This window comes from Triticum aestivum, chromosome 5A, assembly GCF_018294505.1.
Source record: "Triticum aestivum cultivar Chinese Spring chromosome 5A, IWGSC CS RefSeq v2.1, whole genome shotgun sequence".
Lineage (NCBI taxonomy): Eukaryota > Viridiplantae > Streptophyta > Magnoliopsida > Poales > Poaceae > Triticum > Triticum aestivum.
In genome coordinates, this window is record NC_057806.1 from 297,718,030 (window position 1) to 297,744,859 (window position 26,830).

The window sequence follows — 26,830 nt, forward strand, 5'->3', positions numbered from 1 at the left end:
TGGCGTATCGCAGAGCGGAGGAGACGGGCCTTTTGTTCGGCCGTGTACGATCGAAATGGGGTCTTGTTCATCGGGAAGGGTCTGGCGTACCGCAGGACGGAGGAAACGGACTTGTGTTCGACCGCGTAACGGGGTCCTGTTCATCGGCAAGGGTCTAGCGTACTGTCACATCCCTAGAAATCTTCTTGTAATTAGTAGCATTGCATCCATGCATCATTTTCAACTTCTATTAATTTTGAAATGGGGACTGATAAACCCTAGCAGCAAATGAAATACAACTAGGGTCAAATTAAACTTTTCCATCTACCCAAAATGGCCTTTAGAAAAGTTCATCAATTTTGGAATGGGTGAGAACTTCTTCCAAAAATGATGCACACATTTCTAGGACATTTCTGGATTTTGGAGTTAATTCATGTGTATTTGAATCTGGATAATTAAATGCTATATAATATCTTAAATGTCCAAATAATTCTGAACTTAAGTGAGGGCTGTTGGAAATATTCCATACAGAGCCCACAATTATTTTCAGGGTTTTTGAAAATGCCTTAGCATTTTAATTAAGTCAAAACAATTACAGAAAAATAGAAAACAGAAACTAAATAAAAGAGAGAGAGAAGGAAACTAACCTGGCACCCACCTGGGCCTCACCTGTGCTGGCCCAGCCCACCTGGCCTGGTGCCAGTCATCCCTAACATCTGCCAGTAGGCAGAGGCGGGACAGCGCACGCGCGCACGAGGCGCCACACCTCCTCCTTGACGCCGAGCCTCTGGACGCGTGGGTGAATGCCCCGGCGTCGTCCCGATCCCGCCGACCTCTCTCACTCCCCCCTGATCTCTCCCTCGCCTCCGCACCTCGGACCGAACGCGCCCGCCGACAACGACTAGCACCACTGCGGCCATCGCCCCCCCCCTCGTTCCCTCGAGTAGCCCAGAAGCACCGCCGCGTCCTCCTCTTCCTCTCCACCGAGCCGCGCCCCGCCGGACGACTTGAAGCACCGTCCCCGACCCTTCATCCTCCTCGGGTCGCCGGAGATCCGCCTCACCGCCCCGCTCACTCCGACACCTCCCCTGCCCTGCCGTCTGCACTGGAAGACTCACCGTGAGCCACTGAACCTCTCCCCTCCGCCTTTTCCTTCGCACACGCCCCGTAGCCGCTGCCCCGCGAGCACCCAAAGCCGCCATCCGCCATGGCCGGCGAGCAATGTGCCCCGAGCCCCTCCACTCCTACTAGATGATGCGGCGTGTTTCTGATGACCTTTAGGTGCTGCCTAGCACCTCCGTTTGCTCGCCCTCGAGCTGCAGCCCTACGCCCATGGAACCCGAGCCCCACCGCCGCTTGAACTCATCGCCGAGCCCAACTCCGGCAACCCCAGGGCCTCCCTCCACCTCCGTTGGATGCGGCCGAGTGCCATCTTTCCAACGGGACCGCCCACGGCCCAAGCAACCTCCTGTGGGTGAAACCCGAGCCACTCCGGTGCACACCCGCCGCGGATTTGGTCGCCAGCGTTCACACGCCAGTGGTGATGACGTTGCACCGTCATTAGGGACTAAGTACCAACTTAATGACCATGGGCCCATGCCCTGACCCACTGACACACGGGCCCCACGCCCTTAGCTAACCATAGTTTAAATTCCTATTAGTTTTAACTAATCACCATGGGCCCACGCGTCAGCGTTGACCTGGCTGACGTGGCCCCTGACCGACCCACCCGTCAGTGACCCTAGCCAGCTTGTGACACTGACCAATGGGCCCCACTGGTCAAGTTTGACCTGGACCAGTGCCTGTTGACCTGCTGAGGTCAGCATGACGCAATGCTGACGCAGTAATAGGCTTTTCTGGATTTATTCTTATTCAGGTAATTTCAGAAAATAGTGCTAACTTCAAAAATTCATATAAAATCAACCATAACTCAGAATGAAATAATTTATATATGAAAAATAATCAGAAAAATCCAATCTATCCATCTGTACTAGTTTCATGCATGTTAGAGAAACCTAACCTTGCTGTTTAGATGAAACATGATAATGCACTTATATGAGTTCATAGTTTAGGTTTATATTTGAATCCTTGATTCAAATAAGCTCAAACCTTTTGGTTGTAGTTGCATTAGCCCAACACACTCATTTTACCATGTCATGATCATGCATCATATTGTGTGTTGCATTGATTGTGTTCTTCTCTATTGCCGGTATTTATCCCCTATCGATAGACGTGGTTCCGACGATGAGTTCGATGACACCGATGAAGAACTACTATCTTCAGAAGTGCCAGGCAAGCAAAGTCCCCTTGTTCATCCCGATACAATCCCACTCTCTCGCTCCTGCTCTCTTTTACTGCATTAGGACAACAACGATTCAACTCTTACATGCTGCGGTAGTTGAACCCCTTTCCTCTGCATGACCTGTCATTGCCACAGTAAATAGATGAAACCCACTAGCATGAGTAGGAGTTGTTTGGGCCCTGATGTGCCTACTCATTCATGCTTGTTTGTCATGCCTGCTACTGCTTAGAGTTGAGTCAGGTCTGATTCATCCGGGATGAATTGGAGGTGTAAACATGTCCTATTGTGTGTGAGCTAAGTGTGTGAACACGATTTGGGAAAGGTAGCGGTGAGAGGCCATGTAGGAGTACATGGTGGGTTGTCTCATTGCAGCCATCCTCAGGAACTGAATTCTGTGTTTGTGATCCATGAACAGCTACTACCACGCATTGGGCCCGAAACCAATGGACCCTCTCGACTTATTAACTGCCCTTGTCCTCTGTCCAGGAGTTGCATCTAGTTTCTGGTGTTTGTAGGATATGTGTTGGCGGCCGTGCGTAGCGCTGACCCTAGGGGTGGGCTATGATGCGGTAGATACACCGTGGCACGGTGTACCGGGCACCCGTTTGGTGTCTCGGGAACTCGCACACATCGTTTGGGGCTGTGAGCGAAACTCTGGCCGGATCTCCTCGCGGATGGAACCCGAATAGGCGATAAACCTGGACTAGAGACATGTGTGGTTAGTCAGGTCATGGCCCACTCCCTCGCCAGGCTTCCGCTTGAAGGTTGCTGAGATACACAACGTGTACATGGTCGTAAGTGGCAAGAACGTGTGTGAAGAAGTACACCCCTGCAGGGTTATAAATGATCTATTCGAATAGCCGTGTCCGCGGTAATGGACTTCTGGGTTGCCTATAACAGTTCATACACAAGGGAAAGTGGATACTCTAAAAACTCACAAGATAAGCGTGAGTGCTATGGATGGCCTTCTCGTAGGTAGATGGGAGCGGATCCATAGTGGTGTATTGATATGGTGAATATGTGGACTCGTGTGCGCCACCTCAAAAGAGTTACTTGCCGTCATAGTTTAAGATAGCCACCGAGTCAAAGCTGGCTTGCTGCAGTTAAACTCCACCACCCCCCTGTTGATACCGATGCATATGTAGCTAGTTCTGATGTAAGTCTTGCTGAGTACTTTTGTACTCACATTTGCTTAATTTATGTTTTGCAGAGAGACTTCAGTCTCGCTAGTATTTTCGCGTGGACTTCGACGTTTAGCTTGATACCTCAGCTACGATCTTGTGCCCTCGGCAGGATCTGGTAGATAGTCAGACTTCTCAGCCTTTTTCATTTGTAGATGTCTATACTCAGACATGTTAAGCTTCCACATGTGATTTGATTTGTATGCTAGGATTGTTGGGTCATGAGACCCATGTTTGTAATATCTCGCTCCTCAGAGCCTAATGAATAAATACTTGAGTTGTAGAGTTATGTTGTGATGCCATGTTGTATTTACACATATCGAGCATATTGTGTGTATGATTTAAATGCTTGGTATGTGTGGGATCCGACAATCTAGTTGTTTATCCTTGGCAGCCTCTCCTATGGGGAAATGTAGTATAGTGCTTCCATGAGCCATAGTAGTCCGCTACAGCCCGGTTCACCGGAGTCCTGTTAGCCCAGCACTACTGCTCAGGACACTTGACTGGCCGGCATGTGTTTCAATTTGTTCCTGTGTCTATCCCTTCGGGGAAATGTCACGCGGTGACATCCGGAGTCTTGACTAGCCTGCTACAGCCTGGGTTACCGGAGTCCTGTTAGCCCAGTGCTACAGCCCGGATTATCACGCTGCTGACCGACATGCTCGAAGTTGATTCATGTATGCATGTCCCCATAGGTTAGTACCGCTTTGGGTTCACAACTACCCATGTCGGCCCGGGTTCTCTGTCATATGGATGCTAGCGACACTATCATATACGTGAGCCAAAAGGTGCAAACAGTCCCGGGCCATGGTAAGGCGACACCCGTGGGAATATCGTGCATGAGGCCGCAAAGTTATATGAGGTGTTACCGGCTAGATCGATGTGACTTGGAATTGGGGTCCTGACAGCGTTGGTATCAGAGCCTGACTGCCTGTAGGATTACCAAGCCAAACTGGTCGAAGTTGAGTCTAGAAATGCTTTAGTTATGTAAGGGAATTTATTGTGGAAGGGAACGTAAGGCTCTTTTTATTCCTTTACCCTATGCCCTTCTGATCTGAGTCAACCTCTTCTTTTCTATGGGGATTACGAACTAGGCTTCTCATGTTTTATCAGGATGACGTGTTACTAATCCATAGACTTATAAGATTGTTGGATTCAAGCCCAGTTCAGTCTCTACTACTTCTCTATGTTCATAGTTGGTCTCGGAACCTTGATATTGTGCTTCTGAGTGGTTATGCCACCATTTTGCAGGATGTCTCAAATCATTTTGAGCATTTACAGCCGTTATGCTGTCCGAGTCATCCCAGGTTTCTAAACAATCTGATGCATTTGCAAATCCTTCCTCCCAGTTCCCGATGTCCTTTTGGGCCAGTTTAAGCACACTAATCTATGAGTTGAGGTACTCTATTGCCTTGACATATATGTTGGAGCTATTTTTATGGCCCTAGGTGTTTTAGGGAGTCACCTAGTGATCTAGCCATGTTTGTATCCCCAGTGTGTGATTCTGGCCATTATTCTCAAAAGCATCCCGTGATGCCATGTAGTAGTAGGTACTCTATTCATGGGTTCTTGAACCCGAGATTCACCCTACTTACCCCATGTTGACAGTGTTGCTAGTTCCTTTAGGATATTAGTAACCTTGCGACAGTCCTCGAGGTCCGTGGTATTTCCTTCTTCCAAATACTACGAACCGCCTATGGCAGAAGTTCTTTGAACCAAAAGATCACTACCAGAGTGCTCTTGATGAGTTCTCCATTCTTCATTGTGAATCTTCCAGTCCCACCTTTCTGCATGGGTTGTCCGGAAGGAATGTTAAGCTTTGCTCGACATACTAATCTATGCATCCACAACTCAGAAAATTATATGTTCCTTTGAGTTGTCCTTCTTTAGTTGTATTCTAACCCTCGTCCGTCAATTGTTGGTCAAGAATAGTTGTGCATTGGTGTTATCAATGCCTATTGTTCATGTGATCCATCAAGCCATTCTATTTCGGAATGACTAGGAGAAGCAAACTCCAGTACCTCATCCATATCCAGGATTGGGTCAAAATAGTTGTGTTCTGCAGATCAAATGTCAATCCAGCTTTTGCTCTGTTCTACCCTGGAGTATTACCCCCTTTATGTCAGGATTGTCATGAGAATTGCACCCTCTCTCATGAATTCTTGACGCAGTGATACTTCTTACCATCATTTTTCATTCCTCAGTCCCGTGTTGTCGCAACCGGAATGCCGGCAAGTGAACCATTTTGTGTGAAATCAATACTCCTAGCAACTAGTTGCTAGGTAGCTAATGGACAATAATTTCTTTCGTAGCGTGTTGGTTATTGAATCATCATCCTAAGATTGATCGTGCTACCTAGTCCATTTTTCCTGGTGCACTCTTCGATCAATGAGTTAGGATTGTGTCAGTCCCTCGCTCTCTTGATCATATCGTCTTGCTCTGAAAAGCAAGATTGTTCCTGAGCTTAGAAACATATCGGTGGTTTGTGATTTTCTGAATATTTCCTCGGAAGTATCACCAGGTTGCCCCCTGACTGTTATGTTGAGCTCGTGATCAAGTTGGTTTCTTGTAAACCACCCCTTCTCCAAGAATCTGTGTTGGATACCCTGAGCTAGTTGGTTAAGCTGAACAACAACTTGGAGAGTTGGAAGATGAAAGCTTGTCCAGCTCAGTCATTCCAAAGGGATATCCTTGTGTGTGCGTGTGTTGAAGAAAGATGATATCTCCATCGATTGGTCGTCATGATCAGTTGTTGGATCTATTGCCTTGTCAAAACTTTGACTTGAGTATGGGCTATTGTCAAGTCAAATCAGAACCAACGATGTTCGTAATGTTGTCTTACTCGTGGTTGATCCCTCGAGCATACACCATTACATCTTTTGGTCTGACCAATGCTATCACCGTGTTCACATGATGGTGGAAGTCTAGTGATATGGGAATTTTGATGAGTTGCTGTTGAGCCCATCAGCAGCATTTTGTCTCCCCCATGATTCATGTTGAACATTACACTGGTATTGGAAACTTTCTAAGCATTGCCTTCATGTTCCGCTCATGAGGTATACATTTGGATGAAAGGAGTGACTTCCTCTAATTCACGTGCATTTGATGAAGTTGCCGCCGTGAATTCGAGAAAGCTTGTTTTTGCTTCCTTCGGAACCATCCCAAGTCAGTCATGTATATGTGTGAAGTATTCTATGGTTTGAAGACTTGCAACCTTCAACCCATATGTATCCCTAGTACACCAAGTTACTGATTGATTTGTTCAAGGAGAAGGAGTTGTCAGGACCCCGATTCCAAGTCACATCGATCTAGCCTGTAACACCTCATATCACTTTGCGGCCTCACGCACGGTATTTCCACGGGTGTCGCCTTACCATGGCCCGGGACCGTTTGTGCCTTTTGGCTCACGTATATGATAGTGTCGCTAGCGTCCATATGACAGAGAACCCAGGCCAACATGACTAGTCGTGAACCCAAAGTGGCACTAACTTACGGGAACAGGCATACATGAATCAACATCGAGCATGTCGGTCAGCATCGTGCGAATCTGGGCTGTAGCACTGGGCTAACAGGACTCCGGATGTCACCGCATGACATTTCCCCGAAGGGACAGACACAGGAACAAAGTGAATCACATGCCGGCCAGTCAAGTGTTCCGGAGCAGTAGTGCTGGGCTAGCAGGACTCCGGTGAACCGGGCTGTAGCGGACTACTATGGCTCATGGAAGCACAAGACTACATTTCCCCATAAGAGAGGCTACCAAGGATAAACCACTAGGTTGTCGGATCCCACACATAACAAGCATTTCAATCATACACACAATATGCTCGATATGTGCAAATGCAACATGGCATCACAACATAACTCTACGACCCAAAGTACTTATTCATTAGGCTCCGAGGAGCGAGATATTACAAACATGGGTCTCATGACCCAACATTCAGAGCATACAAGTCAAACACATGCGGAAGCTTAACATGTCTGAGTACAGACATCTACAAATGAAAAATACTAAGAAGCCTGACTATTTACAAGACCCTCCCAAGGGTACAAGATCGTAGCTGAGGTAACAAGCTAAACGTCGAAGTCCAAGCGGAACTACTAGTGATACTGACGTCTCTCTGCAAAATATAAATTAGGCAAACGTGAGTACAAATGTAATCAACAAGACTTACATCAGATCTAACTACATATGCATCATTATCAACGAAGGTATGGTGGAGTTTAACTGCAGCAAGCTAGCTTTGACTCGGTGGCTATCCCGAACCACAACTACAAGCAACTCTTTTGAGGTGGCGCACACGAGTCCACATATTCACCATCCAATACACCACTATGGATCCGGTCCCGTCTCCCTACGAGAAGGCCATCCATAGCACTCACACTTATCTTGCAAGTTTTAGAGTATCCACTTTCACTTGTCTATGAACTGTTATAGGCAACCCATAAGTCCTTTACCGTGGACACGGCTATTCGAATAGATCACACATGTTTCCACCACTTAGCGTCTGCACACGACATGTGCTCGGCAGACTTCAAACGAAAGCCGACATGGGTATAGACCATGACCTGACTAACCACACAAGTCTCTAGTCCAGGTTTATCACCTATTCGGGTTCCATCCGCAAGGAAATCCGGCCGGGGTGTCCTCAGCGGCCCCAAACGATGTGTACAGGGTCCCAAGACGCCAAACGGGCGCCCGGCATACCCGGCCACAATGCATCTACCGCATCATAGCCCACCCCTAGGGTCAGCGCTACGCACGGCCTTCAACACATAACCTACAAACACCTGAAACTAGTTGCAACTCCTGGACAGAGGACGAGAGGGGTCAATAAGTCGAGCGGGGTCATATTTCAGGGCCCAATGTGTGGTAGTAGCTGTTTCATGGATCACAAACACAGAACTCAGTTCCTGAGGACGGTTTCAGTGAGACAACCCACCATGTACTCCTACATGGCCTCTCACCGCTACCTTTACCAAATCGTGTTCACACACTTAGCTCACACACCGTAGGACATGTTTACACACCTCTGATTCATCCTCGATGAACCAGACCTGATACGACTCTATGCAATAGCAGGCATGACAAACAAGCATGAATGAGTAGGCACATCAGGTCTCAAACAACTCCTACTCATGCTAGTGGGTTTCATCTATTTACTGTGGCAATGACAGGTCATGCAGAGGATAAGGGGTTCAACTACCGCAGCAAGTAAAAGATGAATCGTTGTTGTCCTAATGCAGTAAAAGAGAGCAGGAGCGGGAGAGTGGGATTGTATTGGAATGAGCAAGGGGTTTTTGCTTGCCTGGCACTTTTGAAGATAGTATAGTTCTTTATCGGTGTCATTGATCACATCATCGGAACATCGTCTACTGAAGGGGGACAAACACCGGCAAAAGAGAAGAACACAATCAATGCATATACGACAATATGATGCATGAACATGACATGGCAATATGCTGTGATTTGAGCTAATGCATCTAGTTATGATTTACAGGAAGTAGGTTTGAATACAAGATTCAAATTCCAACTCCATATATGATTATTTAAATGCCCTTTATTTGTTTTGTCCAAAACAGAGGACAAAAATTGTTCAAACATTCATGAAACTGCCATAAACAGATTCCTTGAATTTTTCTGATAATTTTTCATATATAAATTATTTCATTTGGAGTTACAATTTAATTTCTATGAATTTTAGAAGTTTATACTAATTTCTGGAATTTCCTGGATTATTTTTAAACCAGAAAATTAATAACTGAGTCAGCATGACGTCATCACTGCGTCAGCAGGTCAACGTGGTCAGCCCAGGTCAAACCTGACCACTGGGCCCCGCAAGTCAGTGTCTCAAGTCTAATTGGGTTTTAACTTAAAACTAAACCAGAGATTAACACGGGCTGGACCCACCTGTCAGTGGCGCAGGGGAAGTCAAATCCCGGTCAATCGGGGTCAAACCCACGGGCTTGGCCCACGGCTCATCGTCGGCGACGATAGAGACGGCGGGGCGGCTCGGAAATGCTCCTTCGGCGACCAAAACGGCGGCGGAGAGGATCTACGTGATGCTGGAGCTCGTCCGCGTCTAGTGCAGCAAGCGGCAGCAGCTAGGGTGGCCGGGGTTGAGCGCGACGTCGACCTCGGCGGCGGCCGGAGTTCGGACGCACTCGGGAACGGGGCTGCGGTGGCCGTGGAGTGGCGTTCTTAGCTCCTATGGCACCTACGCGGCGCGGTGAGCACGTGGGTGTGCTTGATTGGGACCTACGACGACTGTGGCCACAGCGGCGAGAAGCTCGGGCGGAGTGGTTCGGTCTCCGGCAGAGCGACGGCTACAATGTGCAAACGGAGCGCAAAGGAGGGGGGGTTCGGGTCAGTAGCTCACAGCGAGTCGGACGAGTAGGTCGGCGAGGCCGGGGAAGCGTCGGAGCGAGCGGGGCGGCGAGGCGGATCTCCGGCGGCCGAAGAAGGGGATGACGGCGATGGCGGCGTTACGAGGCGCTCCGACTGGCTTCCTTCGGTGGAGAGGCGTAGCGCGAGGTGGCAGAGCTGCTGGGCATGACAGAGTGGCGAGGGGGTGGCTTTGGTGACGACTACGGCGAACAGCAGCGAGGATGGCGCTCGGCCATCGCGGGAGAGGGTGAGGGAAAGAGCGAGGGAGGGAGAGATCGATCCGAACGGGTCTGGGGGGTGGCGTGGCGCTACGGAAGGCTCAGGGCGCTTCGGGGAAGCAGGAGGTGGCTCGTGCGTGGACGCGCGCGGCGAGCACGTGCCTTCGTCCTCCTGGCAGGGGAGGAAGACGACGGGGAGGAGGCCAGTGGGCTGGGCTAGCGAGCTGGGCCGGCCAGGCAAGTGGCCCAGGTAGGTCCTTCTCTCTCTCTCTCTCTCTCTTTCTTTTATTTCTATTTTTCTTTTGTTCTGTAAGTTTGTGGCATTACTAAAAATATCTAGGCACTTTCAAAAATCACCAAACTGTGCATGCCCAATGTTTAGAATATATCAAACATGGAACATTTTGGTTTAGGATTATTTGGACATTTTAAATATTTTATAGTATTTAAGTGCCCAAATTCAAATACAATAAGATTTAATTCAAAAATCCAGAATGGCATAGAAATATGTGCATGACTTTTGACAGAGGCTTTCACCTTTAACAAAAATCATGAACTTTTCTAAAGGGCAATTGGGATCATTGAAAATATTTTTTTATTGAACCTAGTTGAATTCATTTGGTGCTAGGGTTTCAACAATCCCCATTTCAAGTTTCATGAAATTTAAACATGATGCATGGATGTAAAGCCACTAGTTACAAGCAAACTCTAGGGCTGTGACAACTCACCCCCACTAAACAAGAATCTCGTCCCGAGATTCAAGACGCGAGGTAAGAAGACAGAGGGGACACAAAGCAAACATGATCTTCACGATCCAACTGTCCTTCTCAAAGATGTTGATTCATTACTTCAATTTGATCTTGACGTCTTTGCTTTCGAGATCTCCATCCAGCACGATGATGGTAGAAAGAAACTCTACAGGAATCGATCTCCTCGAAGATCGAGTACTCAGGATCAACTCAGGGAGTGAGACGTTGAAACATCTCTTGAGCTGAGAGACAAAACACACATCAGGGGTGATGGAAAGAAGCGGATGACAAGGGTTCAAATTGGTAGACAAAAATTCCACACCTAAGAGGGTGGTGAACGGTGTCAACGTAGCGAGGAGTTATGTTGCCAAGAGACCACAATGAGACACCTTAAGGTGACTCGCAGAAATATTCCCTTAAGTGGCAAAAAGAATTACTTTTGATCCATAGATCATTGAGACTCTCTATACCAACCTAAGGCAATTCACAACGATCCTTTGACGTAGTTCGAGAGAACGACATACTCGGGCTAGAATGGATGATGTGGACTACCTTGTTGTAGAAAACGCGATGGATGATTTGCTTATCATCAAAAATGGATGGAACCCATGGTAGGACCACTTTGAAGATGATCCTGATCAGTAATTACTGAGAAGGGTAGTCCGTAGTAGGATGACATAATGGTGGTGCAAGCTGGGAACAAAATGCAAATGCTGGGAATGATTCTAGTAACTGGGGAGAACCCCAACAGTAGAGAGAGATTCCACTGTTTGAAAGGTTATGGCATAATCGAAGAAACCGGGAATGGACCCCAGCTAATGCCGACGATAAATCCTAGTGCTTGCGCATGCTCTCAAGATCTTGAGCATTTCCGTATTCATCAGGGTTTTACCAATATCCGTGTCAAGGATCCTGGCAACACAACATGCTACCATGATGAATAATGGTGGAAGATGCAGATGCAAAGAAAGATAACACTTTCTCAGATTTCACCTTAGCGAGGCCAAGGGATCAAAATCCGGATGATCGACCGAGAGACATTTAGCGCTCCGCTTCTAATGTTCTCCTTGATGTGCTAGCCTAACCCATTCATTGGAATGGTTTGGTATCTAGAACATCAAGTAGCAGGTCAGACTCCGGGAGCTCAGGAATCCATAAGGAATAACTACTGGAGTAAATCCTATGTAATCCTTATGGGGAGGTGGCCAACTTACTCAATCAAGATACTACAATAATAGGTCTTCCAGCTCGGTGTGATGTCCACGACATCCACTTACCGGGTTACAGAGAGAGCAATATTATAGCTCTTGGGAAAACATCCCAACCATCACATCTGCCTGAGATTCAGATCTGGTTGGTGTCAGGATATTCCAGACTAATCGAGTCTAGAAACAAAATGAAAGTCTGCAACACAAATTGACGAGATGACATTGCGAGATTCTCAGGAAATGGACTATGGTAGTAAGCTCCAAAACATGAGCTGGTTCTGCTAAACACACATGAACACGCTGTCCTAGACAAGCATGACCACATGGTGGTCTTACAATGAAACACTACCCAGTCCTGGTTGGGAACCATCATCAAGGATATCGAAGTCCTTGCATAAGTCATATGATTAGCTCTTATGGAGAACTTCTTCTCCCTGAACAAGTCAATCAGTGGCTTGGTGTGCTAGGGATACGTATGGAATGAAGATGATCAGTCTATCAGACCATAGAATACTTCGCACGTGCATGACTGACTTGGGATGATTCCAGAGGAAGCAAAACAAACTTTCCCGGATTCACGGCGGCAACTTACATCAAATGCACCTGAATTAAAGGAAGTCACTTCTTTCATCCAAACATATACTTCATGAACGGGGCGTGAAGAAAATGATTACACAAGTTTCCAACACTAGCTGGATGTTCAACACAATCATGGAGAGGACATGGATGTTGTCGATGGGCTCAACAACAATTCATCCAGGTTTCCATATAAATGGAAATCCATAATTAAGTGAACACGGTGATAGCATTGGTCAGACCCAAAGAATATAATGATGTATGCTCGAGGAATCAACCGTGAGTAGGACAACATTACGAATATCGTTGGTTCTGATTTGATTTGACGATAGCCCACACTCAAATCAAAGTTTGGGTAAGACAATAGCACCGACAATTGATCACGAGGATCAATTGATGAAGATATCATCTTTCTCCAACACACACGCACACACACGCAAGATATCCCTTTGGAATGAACTGAGTCGGACAAGCTTTTATCTTTCAACTCTCCAAGTTGTTGTTTAGCTTAACCAACTTGCTCACGGTATCCGACATAGATTCTTGGAGAAAGGACGGTTTGGAGGAAAACCAACATGATCACAAACTCAACATAGCGGGCAGGTGACAACCTGGTAATACTTCCAAGAAGATATTCGGAACATCATGAACCACCGATATGTTACTAAGCTCGAGAACAATCTTGCTTTTCAGGGCAAGACAATGTGATCAAGAGAGTGATGGATTGACACACTCCTAACACATTGGTCGAAGAGTGCACCAGAAACAATGATTAGGTAGCACAATCTACCTTAGAACGATGATTCGATAACCAACATGCTGAGAATGAAGTTAGTGTCCTTTAACTACCAAGCAACGGGGTTGCTAGGAGTATTGATTTCACACATCACGAATCACTTGTCGACATTCCGGTTGCAACAACACGGAAACCGAGAAATGAATAATGATGGAGAGAGTATCACTACGTCAAGAATTCATGAGAGATGCTGCAATTCCTATGACAATCCTGACATAAAGGGGGTAATACTCCGAGGTAGAACAGAACAAAAGCTGGATTGGCATTTTGATCTGTGGAATACAACTACTTTGACCAGTCCAAGAAATGGATGAGGTGCTGGAGTTTGTTTCTCCTAGTCATTCCGAAATAGAATGGCTCGATGGACCACAAGAATAATAGGCATCGATAACACGAATGCACGACATAAACTTGGCTATCAACTGATAGACAAGGATCGGAATACAACTACAGAGGGACAACTCAAAGGAACATATATCTTTCTGAGTTGTGGATGCATAGGTTAGTATGTCGAACAAGTTCAACATATTTCTTCCAGATAACCCATGCTACGAGGTAGGACTGGCAGAGTCACAATTGTGAATGGAGAACTCCTCAGGAGTACTCTAATGGTGATCTTTTGGTTCAAATAACTTCTGCCTTAATGGTTCATGGTATTTGGAAGAAAGAAATTCCATGGACCTCGAGGACTGTCGCAAGGTTTCTAATATCCTAAAGGAACGAGCAACACTATGTACACAAATTAAGTAGAGTGAATCTTGGGTTCAAGAACCTAGGAGTACAATACCTACTACTAATTGGCATCACGGGATGCTTTCGAGAATGGTGGCCAGAATCATCACACCGGAGCACAAAACATGGCTAGATTACTAGGTGACTCCCTAAAACACCTAGGGTCATAATAATAGCTCCAACATATACGCCGAGGCAACAAAGTACCTCACAGACCGAGTAGTGTGCTTAATCTGGCCCAAAAGGACATCGGGAACGGAAAGAAAAGGTTTGCAAATGCATCAGACTATGTAGAGACTTGGGATGACTCGGACAGCATAACGGCTGTAAATGCTCGAAATGATTTGAGACATCATGCAAAATGGTGGCATAACCACTCAACAACACAATATCAAGGTTCCGGGATCAACTGTCAGCACACAGAAGATAGGAGGAACTGAACTGGGGCTTGAACTCAACAATCCTAGGCAACTACGGTTTAGCACACGTCATCCTGAGAGATAGAAGAGAAGCCTAGTTCTTAACCCCCGCAGAAAAGAAGAGGGTGACTCAGATCAGAAGGCATAGGGTATAAGAAGTAAAAAGAGTCTTACGTTCCCTTCCACAATCAATTCCCCTACATAACTAAAGCATTTCTAGACACAACTTCGACCAATATGGCTTGGTAATGCTACAGGTAGTCAGGCTCTGATACCAAAGCTGTCAGGACCCCGATTCTAAGTCACATCGATCTAGCCTGTAACACCTCATATCACGTTGCGGCCTCACGCACGGTATTTCCACGGGTGTCGCCTTACCATGGCCCAGGACCGTTTGCGCCTTTTGGCTCACGTATATGATAGTGTCGCTAGCGTCCATATGATAGAGAACCCGGGCCGACATGACTAGTCGTGAACCCAAAGTGGCACTAACTTACGAGAACAGGCATACATGAATCAACATCGAGCATGTCGGTCAGCAGCGTGCGAATCCGGGCTATAGCACTGGGCTAACAGGACTCCCGATGTCACCGCGTGACATTTCCCCGAAGGGACAGACACAGGAACAAAGTGAATCACATGCCGGCCAGTCAAGTGTTCCGGAGCAGTAGTGCTGGGCTAGCAGGACTCCGGTGAACCGGGATGTAGTGGACTAGTATGGCTCATGGAAGCACAAGACTACATTTCCCCATAAGAGAGGCTACCAAGGATAAACCACTAGGTTGTCGGATCCCACACATACCAAGCATTTCAATCATACACACAATATGCTCGATATGTGCAAATACAACATGGCATCACAACATAACTCTACGACCCAAAGTATTTATTCATTAGGCTCCGAGGAGCGAGATATTACAAACATGGGTCTCATGACCCAACATTCAGAGCGTACAAGTCAAACACATGCGGAATCTTAACATGTCTGAGTACAGACATCTACAAATGAAAAAGACTAAGAAGCCTGACTATTTACAAGACCCTCCCAAGGGTACAAGATCGTAGCTGAGGTAACAAGCTAAACATCGAAGTCCAAGCGGAACTACTAGTGATACTGACGTCTCTCTGCAAAACATAAATTAGGAAAACGTGAGTACAAATGTACCCAGCAAGACTTACATCAGATCGAACTACATATGCATCATTATCAACGAAGGTATGGTGGAGTTTAACTGCAGCAAGCCAGCTTTGACTCGGTGGCTATCCTGAACCATGACTACAAGCAACTCTTTTGAGGTGGAGCACACGAGTCCACATATTCACCATCCAATACACCACTATGGATCCGCTCCCGTCTCCCTACGAGAAGGCCATCCATAGCACTCACACTTATCTTGCGAGTTTTAGAGTATCCACTTTCACTTGTCTATGAACTGTTATAGGCAACCCAGAAGTCCTTTACCGCGTACATGGCTATTCGAATAGATCATTTATAACCCTGCAGGGGTGTACTTCGTCACACATGTTTCCACCACTTAGCGTCTGCACACGACATGTGCTCGGCAGACTTCAAACGAAAGCCGACGTGGGTGTAGACCACGACCTGACTAACCACACAAGCCTCTAGTCCAGGTTTATCGCCTATTCGGGTTCCATCCGCAAGGAAATCCGGCCGGGGTGTCCTCAACGGCCCCAAACGATGTGTACAGGGTCCCGAGACGCCAAACGGGCGCCCGGCATACCCGGCCACAGTGCATCTACCACATCATAGCCCACCCCTAGGATCAGCACTACGCACGGCCGCCAACACATAACCTACAAACACCAGAAACTAGTTGCAACTCCTGGGCAGAGGATGAGAGGGGTCAATAAGTCGAGCAGGGTCATATTTCATGGCCCAATGTGTGGTAGTAGCTGTTTCATGGATTACAAACACAGAACTCAGTTCCTGAGGACGGTTTCAGTGAGACAACCCATCATGTACTCCTACATGGCCTCTCACCGCTACCTTTACCAAATTGTGTTCACACACTTAACTCACACACCATAGGACATGTTTACACACCTCCGATTCATCCCCGATGAACCAGACCTGACATGACTCTATGCAATAGCAGGCATGACAAACAAGCATGAATGAGTAGGCACATCAGGGCTCAAACAACTCCTACTCATGCTAGTGGGTTTCATCTATTTACTGTGGCAATGACAAGTCATGCAGAGGATAAGGGGTTCAACTACCGCAGCAAGTAAAAGATGAATCGTTGTTGTCCTAATGTAGTAAAAGAGAGCATGAGTAGGAGAGTGGGATTGTATTGGAATGAGAAAGGGGATTTTGCTTGCCTGGCACTTTTGAAGATAATATAGTTCTTCATCGGTGTCATCAATCACATCGTCGGAACGTCGTCTACTGAAGGGGGACAAACACCAGCCAAAGAGAAGAACACAATCAATGCATATGCGACAATATGATGCATGAACATGACATGGCAATATGCTGTGATTTGAGCTAATGCATCTAGTTATGATTTACAGGAAGTAGGTTTGAATACAAGATTCAAATTCCAACTCCATATATGATTATTTAAATGCCCTTTATTTGTTTTGTCCAAAACAGAGGACAAACATTGTTCAAACATGCATAAAAATGCCATAAACAGATTCCTTCAATTTTTCTGATATATAAATTATTTCATTTGGAGTTACGATTTAATTTCTATGAATTTTAGAAGTTTATACTAATTTCTGGAATTTCCTGGATTATTTTTAAACCAGAAAATTAATAACTGAGTCAGCATGACGTCATCACTGTGTCAGCAGGTCAACGTGGTCAGCCCAGGTCAAACCTGACCACTGGGCCCCACAAGTCAGTGTCTCACGTCTAATTGGGTTTTAACTTAAAACTAAACCAGAGATTAACACGGGCTAGACCCACCTGTCAGTGGCGCAGGGGAAGTCAAATCCCGGTCAACCGGGGTCAAACCCACGGGCTTGGCCCATGGCTCATCGTTTGCGAGGATAGAGACGGCGGGGCGGCTCGGAAATTCTCCTTCGGCGACCAAAACAGCGGCGGAAAGGCTCTACGTGATGCTGGAGCTCGTCCGCGTCTAGTGCAGCAAGCGGCAGCAGCTAGGGTGGCCGGGGTTGAGCGCGGCGTCGACCTCGGCGGCGGCCGGAGTTCGGACGCACTTGGGAACGGGGCTGCGGTGGCCGTGGAGTGGCGTTCTTAGCTCCTACGGCACCTACGCGGCGTGGTGAGCACGTGGGTGTGCTCGGTTGGGAGCTACGACGACTGTGGCCACAATGGAGAGAAGCTCGGACGGCGGCGCGGTTCGGTCTCCGGTGGAGCGACGGCTACAACGTGCAAACTGAGTGCAAAGGAGGGGGGTTTGGGTCAGTGGCTCATGGCGAGTCGGACGAGCAGGTCGGCGAGGCCGGGGAAGCGTCGGAGCGAGCGGGGCGGCGAGGCGGATCTCTGGCGATCGAAGAAGGGGATGACGGCGATGGCGGCATTACGGGGCGCTCCGACTGGCTTCCTTCTATGGAGAGGCGTAGCGTGAGGTGGCAGAGCTATTGGGCATGACAGAGGGGCGAGGGGGTGGCTTTGGTGACGACTACGGCGAACGGCAGCGAGGATGGCGCTCGGCCATCGCGGGAGAGGGTGAGGGAAATAGCGAGGGAGGGAGAGATCGATCCGAACGGGTCTGGGGGTGGCGTGGCGCTACGGAAGGCTCAGGGCGCATCGGGGAAGCAGGAGGTGGCTCACGCGTGGACGCGCGCGGCGAGCACGCGCCTTCGTCCTCCTGGCAGGGGAGGAAGACGACGGGGAGGAGGCCAGTGGGCTGGGCGAGCGAGCTGGGCCAGCCAGGCAAGTGGCCCAGGTAGGTCCTTCTCTCTCTCTCTCTTTCTTTTATTTCTATTTTTCTTTTGTTTTGTAAGTTTGTGGCATTACTAAAAATATCTAGGCACTTTCAAAAATCACCAAACTGTGCATGCCCAATGTTTAGAATATATCAAACATGGAACATTTTGGTTTGGGATTATTTGGACATTTTAAATATTTTATAGTATTTAAGTGCCCAAATTCAAATACAATAAGATTTAATTCAAAAATCCAGAATGGCCTAGAAATATGTGCATGAATTTTGGCAGAGGCTTTCACCTTTAACAAAAGTCATGAACTTTTCTAAAGGGCAATTGGGATCATTGAAAATATTTTTTTATTGGACCTAGTTGAATTCATTTGGTGCTAGGGTTTCAACAATCCCCAGTTCAAGTTTCATGAAATTTAAACATGATGCATCGATGTAAAGCCACTAGTTACAAGCAAACTCTAGGGCTGTGACAGGAGTTCCTTCATAACAACTAGTCATGACTTATGTTAGGACTTCGTTATCCTCGATGATGGTTCCCAACCTGAACTCGGTAGTGTTTATTATAAGACTACTTGGTGGTCATGCTTGTCTAGGACCGCATGTTCACATGTGTGTAGCAGAACCAGCTCATGTTTTGGAGCTTGCTATCGTAGTTCATCTCCCGAGAATCCCGCAACGTCATCTCGTCGGTTTGTGTTGCAACCTTTCTTCTCCAGACATGAGTCTGGAATATTCTGACACCAACCAGGTCTGAATCTCAGGCAGATATGGTGGTTGGAACGTTCCTCAAGAACTATAATATTGGTCTCCCTGTAACCCGGTAAAGTGGATGTTGTGGCCAACACACCTAGCCGAAAGGCTGATTATTATAGTATCTTGATTGAGAAAGTTGGCCACCTCCCCATAAGGATTTCGTAGGATTTATTTCCATAGTTATTCCTTATGGATTCTTGTAATCCCGAAGTCTGACCTTTTACTTGATATTCTAGTTATCAAACCATATCTATTAATGGGTTGCGCTAGCACATCAAGGAGAACATTAGAAGCGGGGTGCTAAATGTCTCTCAGTCGATCATCCAGATTTCGTTCCCTTGGCTTTGCTAAGGTGAAATCTGAGAAAGAGGTGTCTTTCTATGCATCTGCATTGTCCATTACTATTGGTCAAGGTAGTAAGATGTGTTGCCAAGATCCTCGACACGGATGTTGGTAGAACCTTGATGAATATGGAAATGCTCAAGTTCTTGAGAGCACGTGCAAGCAAAATCAACCCTTGCGTTGTCTTCAACAAGGTAGTCCACATCATCCATTCTAGCCCGGGTATGCCATCCCTTCGTACTCCGCCAAACGATTGTTGTGGTTTGCCTCAGGCTGGTATAACGAGTGTCAATGATCTCTGAATCAAAAGTAATTCTTTTTGCCACTTAAGGGAATATTTCCGCGAGTCACCTTCCTTAAGGTGTCTCGTTGTGGTATCATGGCAACCAAACTCCTCGCTTTGTTGACACCGTTCACCACCCCCCTAGGTGTGGGAATTCTGCTACTTATTTAAACCTTGTCATATGCTCATTCCCATCATTCTTGATGTGTGTATCGTGTCTCATCTCGACAGATGTCGCTATGTCTCATTCTGTGAGTTGATCATCAGTTGTTCGATCTTTGAGAAGATCAATCCTAGTAGAGTTTCTTTCGGCCGTCATCGCATGGATGAAGATCTCAAAAGCAAGGATGTCAAGATCAACGTATGCAACGAATCAACAACCTTATGAGGTCCAACTTGGATCGTGATGATTGTGTTGGTCTTGTGCCCCCTCTATCTTCTTACCTCACGTCTTGAATCTCGGGACGAGATTCTTGTTTAGTGGGGGTGAGTTGTCACAGCCCTAGAAATCTTCTTGTAATTAGTGGCATTGCATCCATGCATCATTTTCAACTTCTATTAATTTTGAAATGGGGACTGATAAACCCTAGCAGCAAATGAAATACAACTAGGGTCAAATTAAATCTTTTCCATCTACCCAAAATGGCCTTTAGAAAAGTTCATCAATTTTGGAATGGGTGAAAACTTCTTCCAAAAATGATGCACACATTTCTAGGACATTTCTGGATTTTGGAGTTAATTCATACGTATTTGAATTTGGACAATTAAATGCTATATAATATCTTAAATGTCCAAATAATTCTGAACTTAAGTGAGGGCTGTTAGAAATATTCCATACAGAGCCCACAATTATTTTCAGGGTTTTTGAAAATGCCTTAGCATTTTAATTAAGTCAAAACAATTACAGAAAAATAGAAAACAGAAACTAAATAAAAGAGAGAGAGAGAGAGAAGGAAACTAACCTGGCGCCCACCTGGGCCTCACCTATGCTGGCCCAGCCCACCTGGCCTGGTGCCAGTCATCCCTAACCTCTGCCAGTAGGCAGAGGCGGGACAGCGCACGCGCGCGCGAGGCGCCACGCCTCCTCGTGCTTGCCGCCGAGCCTCTGGACGCGTGGGTGAACGCCTCGGTGTCGTCCCGATCCACCCGACCTCTCTCACTCTCCCCCTGCTCTCTCCCTCCCCTCCGCACCTCGGACCGAACGCGCCCGCCGACGACGACGAGCACCACTATGGCCATCGCCTCCCCCTCGTTCCCTCGAGCAGCCTAGAAGCACCGCCGCGTCCTCCTCTTCCTCTCCACCGAGCCGCGCCCCGCCGGACGCCTCGAAGCACCGTCCCCGACCCTTCATCCTCCTCGTGTCACTGGAGATCCACCTCACCGCCCCACTCACTCCGACATCTCCCCGGCCCCGCCGTCTGCACTGGAAGACTCACCATGAGCCACTGAACCACTCCCCTCCGCCTTTTCCTTCGCACACGCCCCGTAGCCGCTGCCCCGCGAGCACCCGAAGCCACCGTCCGCCATGGCCGGCGAGCCCCGTGCCCCCGAGCCCCTCCGCTCCTACTAGATGCTCCGGCGTGTTTCTGATGACCTTTAGGTGCTGCCTAGCACCTCCGTTTGCTCGCCCTCGAGCTGTAGCCCTGCGCCCATGGAACCCGAGCACCGCCGCCGCTTGACCTCATCGCCGAGCCCAACTCCGGCAACCGCAGGGCCTCCCTCCACCTCCGTTAGATGCGGCCGAGTGCCAGCTTTCCAACGGGACCACCTGCGGCCCAAGCAACCTCCTGTAGGTGAAACCCGAGCCACTCCGGTGCACACCCACCGGGGATTTGGTCGCCGGCGTTCACACGCCGGTGGTGATGACGTGGCACCGTCATTAGGGACTAAGTACCAACTTAATTACCCCCTGACCCACTGACACACGGGCCCCATGCCCTTAGTTAACAACAGTTTAAATTCCTATTAGTTTTAACTAATCACCATGGGCCCACGCGTCAGCGTTGACCTGGCTGACGTGGCCCCTGACCGACCCCACTCGTTAGTGACCCAAGCCAGCTTGTGACACTGACCAATGGGCCCCACTGGTCACGTTTGACCTGGACCAGCACATGTTGACCTGCTGAGGTCAGCATGACGCAATGCTGATGCAGTAATAGGCTTTTCTGGATTTATTCTTATTCAGGTAATTTCATAAAATAGTGCTAACTTCAAAAATTCATATAAAATCAACCGTAACTCAGAATGAAATAATTTATATATGAAAAATGATCAAAAAAATCCAATCTATCCATCTGTACTGGTTTCATGCATGTTAGAGCAACCTAACCTTGCTGTTTAGATGAAACATGATAATGCACTTATATGAGTTCATAGTTTAGGTTTGTATTTGAATCCTTGATTCAAATAAGCTCAAACCTTCTGGTTATAGTTGCATTCCAACACACTCATTTTACCATGTCATGATCATGCATCATATTGTGCATTGCACTGATTGCGTTCTTCTCTGTTGCCGGTATTGGTCCCCTCTCGATAGACGTGGTTCCGACGATGAGTTCGATGACACCGATGAAGAACTACCATCTTCAGAAGTGCCAGGCAAGCAAAACCCCCTTGTTCATCCCGATACAATCCCACTCTCTCGCTCCTGCTCTCTTTTACTGCATTAGGACAACAACGATTCAATTGTTACATGCTGCGGTAGTTGAAACCCTTTCCTCTGCATTACCTGTCATTGCCACAGTAAATATATGAAACCCACTAGCATGAGTAGGAGTTGTTTGGGCCCTGATGTGCCTACTCATTCATGCTTGTTTGTCATGCCTGCTATTGCTTAGAGTTGAGTCAGGTCTGATTCATCGGGGATGAATTGGAGGTGTAAACATGTCCTATTGTGTGTGAGCTAAGTGTGTGAACATGATTTGGTAAAGGTAGCGGTGAGAGGCCATGTAGGAGTACATGGTGGGTTGTCTCATTGCAGCCGTCCTCAAGAACTAAGTTCTGTGTTTGTGATCCATGAACAGTACTACCACGCATTGGGCCCGAAACCAATGGACCCTCTCGACTTATTAACTGCCCTTGTCCTCTGTCCAGGAGTTGCAACTAGTTTCTGGTGTTTGTAGGATATGTGTTGGCAGCCGTGCGTAGCGCTGACCCTAGGGGTGGGCTATGATGCGGTAGATACACCGTGGCACGGTGTACCAGGCACCCGTTTGGTGTCTCGGGAACCATGGACACATCGTTTGGGGCTGTGAGCGAAACTCCGGCCGGATCTCCTCGCGGATGGAACCCGAATAGGCGATAAACCTGGACTAGAGACTTGTGTGGTTAGTCAGGTCGTGGCCGACTCCCTCTCCAGGCTTCCGCTTGAAGGTTGCTGAGATACACAACGTGTACATGGTGGTAAGTGGTGAGAGCGTGTGTGAATAAGTACACCCCTGTAGGGTTATAAATGATCTATTCGAATAGCCGTGTCCGCGGTAATGGACTTCTGGGTTGCCTATAACAGTTCATACACAAGGGAAAGTGGATACTCTAAAAACTCACAAGATAAGCGTGAGTGCTATGGATGGCCTTCTCGTAGGTAGACGGGAGCGGATCCATAGTGGTGTATTGATATGGTGAATATGTGGACTCGTGTGCGCCACCTCAAAAGAGTTACTTGCTGTCATAGTTTAAGATAGCCACCGAGTCAAAGCTGGCTTGCTGCAGTTAAACTCCACCACCCCCCTGTTGATACCGATGCATATGTAGCTAGTTCTGATGTAAGTCTTGCTGAGTACTTTTGTACTCACATTTGCTTAATTTATGTTTTGTAGAGAGACTTCAGTCTCGCTAGTAGTTTCGCGTGGACTTCGACGTTTAGCTTGATACCTCAGCTACGATCTTGTGCCCTCCGCAGGATCTGGTAGATAGTCAGACTTCTCAGCCTTTTTCATTTGTAGATGTCTATACTCAGACATGTTAAGCTTCCACATGTGCTTTGATTTGTATGCTACAATTGTTGGGTCATGAGACCCATGTTTGTAATATCTCGCTCCTCGGAGCCTAATGAATAAATACTTGAGTTGTAGAGTTATGTTGTGATGCCATGTTGTATTTACACATATCGAGCATATTGTGTGTATGATTGAAATGCTTGGTATGTGTGGGATCCGACAATCTAGTTGTTTATCCTTGGCAGCCTCTCCTATGGGGAAATGTAGTCTAGTGCTTCCATGAGCCATAGTAGTCCGCTACAGCCCGGTTCACTGGAGTCCTGTTAGCCCAGCACTACTGCTCAGGACACTTGACTGGCCGGCATGTGTTTCACTTCGTTCCTGTGTCTGTCCCTTCGGGGAAATGTCACGCGGTGACATATGGAGTCTTGACTAGCCTGCTACAGCCCGGGTTACCGGAGTCCTGTTAGCCTAGTGCTACAGCCCGGATTCGCACGCTGCTGACCGACATGTTCGAAGTTGATTCATGTATGCCTGTCCCCATAGGTTAGTGCCGCTTTGGGTTCACAACTAGCCATGTCGGCCCGGGTTCTCTATCATATGGATGCTAGCGACACTATCATATACGTGAGCCAAAAGGCGCAAACGGTCGCGGGCCATGGTAAGGTGACACCCGTGGGAATATCGTGTGTGAGGCCGCAAAGTGATATGAGGTGTTACCGGCTAGATCGATGTGACTTGGACGGGGTCCTGACACGTACTGCAAAACAGAGGAAACGGACTTGGGTTCGATCACGTACGGTCGAAACGGGGTCTTGTTGATTGGGAGGGGTGTGACGTACCACAAAATGAAGGAAGCAGACTTGTGTTAGAACGCCTACGGTCGAAACGGGGTCCTGTTCATCCACCATCTACTGCCTCACTCCAGCCTCCACCTGCTACTGTTCATCCTTCGTCGACTTCCTCCAGCCTCCACCTGCTACTGTTCATCCACCGTCGACTTCCTCCAGCCTCCACCAGCTACTGTTCATCCATATGGGGTCATGTTCATCCAGCCACCACCGGCTACTATTCAACCAGCCCTCCATGAGGTCCTGTTCATCAACCCTCCACTACTAGGGAAAAGCTTATAGGCAGACGCTTACTAGCAGCGAGGGTTTATACCCCTCGCTACTGCTACTTAGTAGTAGCGTGGGTTTTTACCCCTCGCTACTAGTAAGTTGATAGTAGTAGTGTTGGTTTTTAACCCTCGCTACTACTAAGCGGTCTCTACCGTGCCCCCCGAGACATGCCATAGTTGTAGCGAGGGGTATAAACCTGTGCTACTACTAAGTTGATAGTAGTAGCGCGGTCATATCCTCGGCCGAATCCCCGTCTCCTCCCCCAAATCCGTCCTCTCTTCCGCCACTCTCTCCTCTCACTTTCCATACGCTCTCACATGGACCTCTTGCCCATGCGCCCATCCCCCTCCGTGGTGCCGAAGGAGGCCGGCGCCTTGCCCCCGGCATCTACGAGCTCGCCGGTCTTCTACCGATGCCTAGGAGGCTACCGCCCCGCGCCACCACACCGGAGCACCTTACCACAGGTGACTAGCTCCGTTGCTCCCTCCATCACCTTCATCTCTCCCTCGGTTTTCCTTTTCTCTCTCTCCCTCTGGTTTGACTCATCCTTCCATCTCCATGCCCGTGCAGGTCGTCGCCATGGACGACCCGGAGCTATCTGGCATTGTCGGGAAGAGGAGCCCCACGCCGCGGCTTGGCTCTGCCATAGAAACGAGCCCTCTCCAACAGCCACCGCCGGATCTGGTCTTCCGCTGTCCGTTCATGACTCCGGCGACGCCAATCGTCGCTAGATCGAACCACTGCTGCCATTGACAACACGCATGGGATCGAGATTTTTTTTGGTTTTTGAAATTAATAGTAGTAGCGCGGGGTATAAGACACGATAATTAGTAGTAGTGCTGTCTGCAACGCACACTACAGCTAACCATGTATAGCAATAGCGTGTGTCAACACGCGCTACTGCAACAAGTTAGTTGTGGCGCTGTATCAGTAGCGCAGGCACCCGCGCTACTGATACACCCAAAACCCGCGCTGCTGCTAGGATTTTCCCTAGTAGTGCTCCATCGACTACTGTTCATGGAGCCTCCACGGAGTCCTTTTCATCAACCCTCCACCGACTACTATTCATGGAGCCTCCACGGGGTCCTGTTCATCCACCCTCCACCGGCGTCCTCAATAGGGGTCATGTTCATCCAGCGGCAACTGCCTCTACTACCACGGGATCATGTTCATCCAACCCCCACCAGGAACTATTCATCAAGAGGCAGCTTCGATTGGCTTCAGTTACAAGTAGTAGTGAAGGAATCACTCGGGTTCAGTTAACAGCAAGCGATTGATCAGGGTTCAGTAACGTAGCTAGTGCAATCGGTCTGGTTCAGTTAGAGCCCAACGCCTCACTCAGGTTCAGTTAGAGCGGAACGCCTCACACACAGGCGCGTACGTGTATGAGAGAACCGTGCAAACCTCCATGCATCGCTCGGCCCTAACCACCCACCGTAACTGGGAACTCCCTGAAATTTTCCTTGCCCTCACTTCTACCACGATTTTTCCATCATGTACATCCCAAAGAATGTCATGCAGGTGTGTCGCCGCCGCGCCCAGGATGAAAAGCCCATTTTCTGTAATGGTTTTTTTGTCATAGAAATAGGATCCCACCACATCTATGATGATACCAGGTTATGTCACAATTATCGTCATAGAAGTGTCATAAGCATGACAGAAAAAATTCCTTCGGCCCAAAATGTCATAGATGTGTCTTTTTTGTAGTGTATGCTTCTGGCAATGTGACACCGAATGAACTGTTGCACATCCACCGCAAGGATGAGGGCGAGGGAGAGGGAGAGGGCGCTGTAGTCAAAACCATCTCCTCGTCCTGCGAGCCACCGCGTGCGTGGGCGAGGGAGAGGGTGTAGGCTTACGTAGTAAGAAAGTTTCTCCTCATCATGTGAGCCACCTCGCATGGGCAAGGGAGAGAGCATAGTAAGCAAGCTTCTCCTCGTTCTGCGAGTTGCTGGGAGACATCAAAGTAG